Genomic DNA, 5,681 nt, shown 5'->3' on the forward strand with positions numbered 1-5,681 from the left:
AACTGTGACCATAGCCTTATCTATGGTCACGATTTTGGCCGTGACCATAGAGCCTATGGTCACCCCTCCTTAAAACTGTGACCATAGCCATATCTATGGTCACGGTTTTGGCCGTGACCATAGCCTCTATGGTCACCCTTCCTTAAAACCGTGACCATAGCCTTATCTATGGTCACGGTTTTGGTCGTGACTATAGCCTCTATGGTCACCCATCTTCAAAACCGTGACCATAGCCTTATCTATGGTCACGGTTTTGGCCGTGACCATAGAGCCTATGCTCACCCCTCCTTAAAACCGTGACCATAGCCTTATCTATGGTCACGGTGTTGGCCGTGACTATAGGTTATCTATGGTCACCTTATTTTAAAGTGGTGACCATAGCCTGTTTTGTTTTATGAGCTTTAATTTTTTTAAAGCATAATCACATCTCAAAATAATGATAATCACAAAATAAATCTAAGAACAAGAAATATAAATCATAAAAGTTTCATTATAAACTAGATATGTTTAATTTTAGTCTAAACAACAGAAATCAAAATAGAGTGTAATATATCCAATTACATGTAATACCGAGTAAAGTCTCTTTTCAAAAAGTACAGAACACATCAAAAAATTACATTTAGATCACTAAAGTGTAAGACCCATTCCATGTCATATTTGTATGGAATATATTTTCTTCACATCATGTCTTCCTGCTAGCAAAAGAAATAAACATGTTAAAATAGAGCAAAAATTCTTTTGATAATACAATACATATTGATGAGATATTTTGGTGGAGAAACGAATCTCTCCCAAAACACCCAAATCTAACCGGCAAGTGCACCGGGTCGCATCAAGTAATAAAAACTCACGGGAGTGAGGTCGATCCCACAGGGATTGAAGGATTGAGCAATTTTTGTTTAATGGTTGATTTAGTCAAGCGAATCAAGATTTGGTTGATTGATTGGTGATTTGCAGAATTTAAATTGCATGGAATTAAAGAGAGCAGGAAATTAAATTACTGAATCTTAAAGAACAAGAAATTAAATGGCAGAAACTTAGAGTGCAAGAAATGTAAATTGCGGAATCTTAAAGTGCAAGGAATGTAAATGACTTGAATTGTAAATGGGATTGGGACATGGATTTGCAGAAATTAAACAAGGAAAAATTAAATTGCATTAAACAGAAGAGAAAAAGGGAATTGGGATTGAATCGGATCCGAAGCAGGAAAGTAGATAAACATGGAAAGCAGTAAACAGAGAATTGAAATGGGAAATCAGATCTCAGGACCCAAAGACTAGAAAACCAAGTCTAGATCTCAATGCCTTCCTAGATCCAACAAGAACAATTGCAAGGAAATTGTAAATTGCAAAGAAATTAGATGAGAAGCAAGTAATGGAAACAGAAATTCAAATTCAGTAAATAAACAGAGAGATCCAAGGATGAGATTGAAACAGAATTTCTTCAATTCTCCAACCCAAGATCCAAGACAATTGTAATTTAAATTGAAAGCAATAAAACTAAGAGGAAGAGAAGTGAATTCTCCTTCCTCAAGACAAAGAAATTAAAGATCACTCAATATCCAAAGCTCTCCGGAAACTATTATGAAAATTCAAAAGAAAAGCTCTCCGAAGAACTTGAATTCTATCCTATTTATACACTTTCTTCAAATGATCTTCAGGCCTTGAGTTGGGCCTTTGCTCTTGGTGGAATTGGGTTGAAAGAGGCCTTGGTTGATTGCTCTTGAAGTTTGGAGAAGAACCAAAGTGAACCAATTGAACCGGGTTGGAGTTTTGCAAAAGTTGGACCAAAAGTTGGAGCAAAAGTTAGGGGTCTAACTTTTGCTCTAACTTTTCATAGCAGCCCACAAAATTTGCTGATATGAACGTTGGTGCCAACGTTAGGGGTCTAACTTTGACCCTAACGTTGGCCTTGCCTTGTGTGCTTGTGGCGCCAACGTTAGCCACCAAGTTAGGGGGCTAACGTTGGAGCAAACTTTTGCTCCTCCTTGTGATTTTTATGTGCCAACGTTAGCCTCAATGTTAGGGGGCTAACGTTGGCACAAACTTTTGATGCCCAGGGAGGATTTCTTCATGCCAACGTTAGCCTCAAAGTTAGAGGGCTAACGTTGGCGCAAACTTTTGGTACCCAGGGGTAAATTTTATGTGCCAACGTTAGCCTCAAAGTTAGGGGGCTAACGTTGGCGCAAACTTTTGGTACCCAGGGAATGATTTTCAAGTTCCAACGTTAGCCTCCAAGTTAGGGGGCTAACGTTGGGGCTAACTTTTCAACCAAAAGTTTGTGCAAAAGTTTGATGCTAACTTTAGGTCCAGCTTTTTGCTTCCTGGTTCAATTTCACTTATTCCATTATCTTCTCTTTACTCCTAGCTATTCCTTCTTACTTCAACCTTTCTCCAAGCTTTCTTCACCTATAATTAATCAACCAAACTCATCAAAGCTATGCTCATAATCACGAGATATTCATTCTATCATAATATGCAACAATTTTGAGTGTTGATGCACTCCTAAGAGCTTACTAATCCAAGCAGATCCTAATACAAAGACATCACAGGCATATATTTTAAAGTTCAAGCTATTGGTGTCCAGCTTTGTTTCTTTTTGTTTCCTTTTGTTCTACCACTTTTTGGCTATCTTTTTTCTTTCCTTCTTTTTGTTTTTCTTTCTAACCAAGGAATTTTTTTTTTTTATTTAATTGAGATTCATAGACAGTAGGCCACTCTTTACTTAGAAGGAGGTATCCTGGCTCTTTATTCACTAAAAGTGAGCTATTATACAATCACACACATACCACCACTTACTTTTATTCTACTTCTATCTAACAGAGACTATCTTGCTTCACATTCAAACTTTTTCTTTTATTGAACTTAAAGATGCAGGGGACAAAACATACTTTTTGTTCAGTGAAAGTAAACACACAAGCACACACATAGACTAGCTTACTTATTTTAAAAGAAACAAACATGATGCAAAGACTTATAAAGAACTACTTAAAGATGCAAAGACAACTTAGAACAGATAGATTTTGTAGTGATGAATAAGGAGCAAGTCCACCTTTCATTTGTCATGCTTTTTCTTTCTCCTTTCATACACTTGGCTGCTATTGTTCCCACCACCCGTGTTTGGTGCCTGTTGATCTTGCCAAAAGCCAGCCTTATTCATAGCCTCCTCCACTCTATCTTCAAGTCTCATAGCCCTGCTTACTTCTACCTCACTTCTCTTTTTGAAGAATTCATCAATAAAAAAAGTCAACAATAAAATGAATAAAAAAAGTAAAAAACTAACTTGAAAGACAAAACTCAACAGAGGTAAAAAAGGACACTATCTTTACCCGATGAATTTGAAGACTTTGCCGTCTTCGTCCTTGATGGGTGAAATTGTAAGTAGGTTCCAGAAGGGCATTCCATCCTTCTTATAATTCAGCAACCTTCCATAGTAACTCTTCCCAGCTTCCAATGCTTCCCTTATCCAAAGCCAAAGCAACAACCAAACTTCTCTATCACAACAACCAAATTTTTCTATCACAATACCAAATTCAGATCTCTATTAGAAAATCATTTTAAGCCATTTAACTTACTTGGAAACCGATCATTTTGTACAAAATCTAGGAAAAAAATAGCTAAGCTAATAGTCCTATTCCAAAGACAACTATGTATGTTTTCTCTACACCTGTATTTGAAACCACATAATTGAAAAATAAAATTCATATTGACACATGGATTAGAGAAAAAGATTTCGCAATTAATTTCATATAATCTATGAACTAACATTCTACGGTAAAAAGTAAGTAAAATTAAACAACATGAATATGACAAAGAATTTATTACTATATACCCTTTGTTTTTGTTGAGTCTTGAAAACTCAAGGCATGAATGTAAAACTTGACAATGATCTAGTTATACTTTTTATGTAACTCAATGCACTTCCAGCCAGAGAACTAGGGACCAAAACAGGCAGCATTATACAAAATCAATATTCAAATCAAAATAAAAACCAAATCAACTAAAATCACATAACAAGAGACACTTGAGTTACCTAATTAGAGGTTGGGCCACAAGAAGGAGGCAGAGAACCAGTGACAGGGTGTGATTCAAAAGCAGCAAAGTCCAGAAGGGCAGACGATGGCGTGACAGCAGAAGCAGGAGAGGTGACAACCCATAAACGATGAGGAGAAGCATCGATCGTGACGACGAGGACGACGGTTTCACGCAGATCCAATGGTGACGACGGCGATGGAGCTGATAGTGACGAGGGCTGGAGGGCTCCTCTCCAGTGGCTGCAGCGCTCTCTCTCTCCTCGCGTTATGACTCTCCCGACGGCGATACGACGGCGGCGACGGTGGCGGTGACACCCACTGGCGCCGTCTCTCCTTTTCCCCCTCTCCTTCCTTGTCCTTCTCCCCCCTCTCTTCGAGCTCCACCCTTTCTCTTTCCTTTCTTTTTCTTTCTGTCTGTGTATATGGTGAGGGCTGAGTGTGTGAGTAAATTAGGAGAAAAAGGGTTGGCTTAGGGTTAGAGTTTGGAGAGTAGGTAAATTAGGTTTTTATTTGAAAATTTTAATAAAATTAAGGTATAGAGTAGATATTTTTAATAAAATTAGAAATAATTAAGTTATTAAAATTTTAAATTTTAAATAAAAAATATCTAAATATTTATGAAAATTATATGAGTTGTAATTAATTTTAAATTTAAAATTTTATAATTTTGATTTAATTACTTTTTGATAAATAATTTTTTGAAAATAAAAGTATGAATAACTATAATAAATCACAAATAATTTATTATTTATTTTTTAACAATCAGAGATTTTACAAGCTTAATAATGAGTGTTGGGTTATGGTGGGTTTAAGATTTTAGTAGAGAAAAAGAAAAAATCAGAACTCTATATTTTGTTCTTAAGGAAGTTTTTTAAAAATTTATTTAAATATAAAATATGTTAAATTTTAGAGTGGTAATGAAATAAAAAATAATATTTGTTATTATTAATAAAAATTATATACTAATTTTATAAAAAAAATAAAATAATATATATTATTTTTAAAAATTAATCATTTTGTGACAAACCGTGACCATAAATCCCTTTAAGTCACCCTCAAAGTCGTGACCATAGACCCTTTTAGGTCACCCTTCCAAAAAACCGTGGCCATAGACCCTTTTTTGTCACTGTAAAAAACCGTGACCATAGACCCCTTTAGGACACCCCTCAAAACAGTGACCATAGACCCTTTTAGGCCACCCTCAAAACCGTGGCCATAGACCCCTTTAGGTCACCCCCCAAAACCGTGACTATAGACCTTTTTAGGTCACCCTTTTTTGAAAAACCGTGACCATAGCCCCTTTTTGGTCACTGTAAAAAACTGTGACCATAGACCCCTTTAGGTCACCCCTAAAATCGTGACCATAGACCCTTTTAGGCCACCCGCAAAACCGTGACCATAGACCCTTTTAGGCTACCCCCCAAAACCGTGACCGCAGACCCTTTTAGGCCACCCCCAAAACCGTGACTATAGACCGCTTTAAGTCATCCCCCAAAACTGTGACCATAGACACTTTTAGGTCACCATTTTTTGAAAAACCATGATCATAGCCCCTTTTTGGTCACTGTAAAAAACCGTGACCATAGACCCCTTTAGGTCACCCCTAAAACCGTGACTATAGACCCTTTTAGGCCACCCCGAAAACCGT

At 36.8% G+C, this 5,681-nt stretch overlaps 1 long non-coding RNA gene across 2 annotated transcripts; it reads right to left on the reverse strand.

Moving 5' to 3' along the window:
- LOC110267922 lies at window positions 473-4,491 on the reverse strand. 2 transcript variants are annotated; one of them, XR_002355899.1, is made up of 3 exons: window positions 3,832-4,491; window positions 3,329-3,666; window positions 473-692 (listed from the first exon to the last, which is right to left on the reverse strand). It is a non-coding gene; the product is annotated as an uncharacterized LOC110267922 (long non-coding RNA). The 2 variants fall into 2 exon arrangements; XR_002355898.1 differs by lacking the exon at window positions 3,832-4,491 and having other exon boundaries at window positions 3,329-3,752.

Source organism: Arachis ipaensis, chromosome B10, assembly GCF_000816755.2.
Source record: "Arachis ipaensis cultivar K30076 chromosome B10, Araip1.1, whole genome shotgun sequence".
Taxonomy (NCBI): domain Eukaryota; kingdom Viridiplantae; phylum Streptophyta; class Magnoliopsida; order Fabales; family Fabaceae; genus Arachis; species Arachis ipaensis.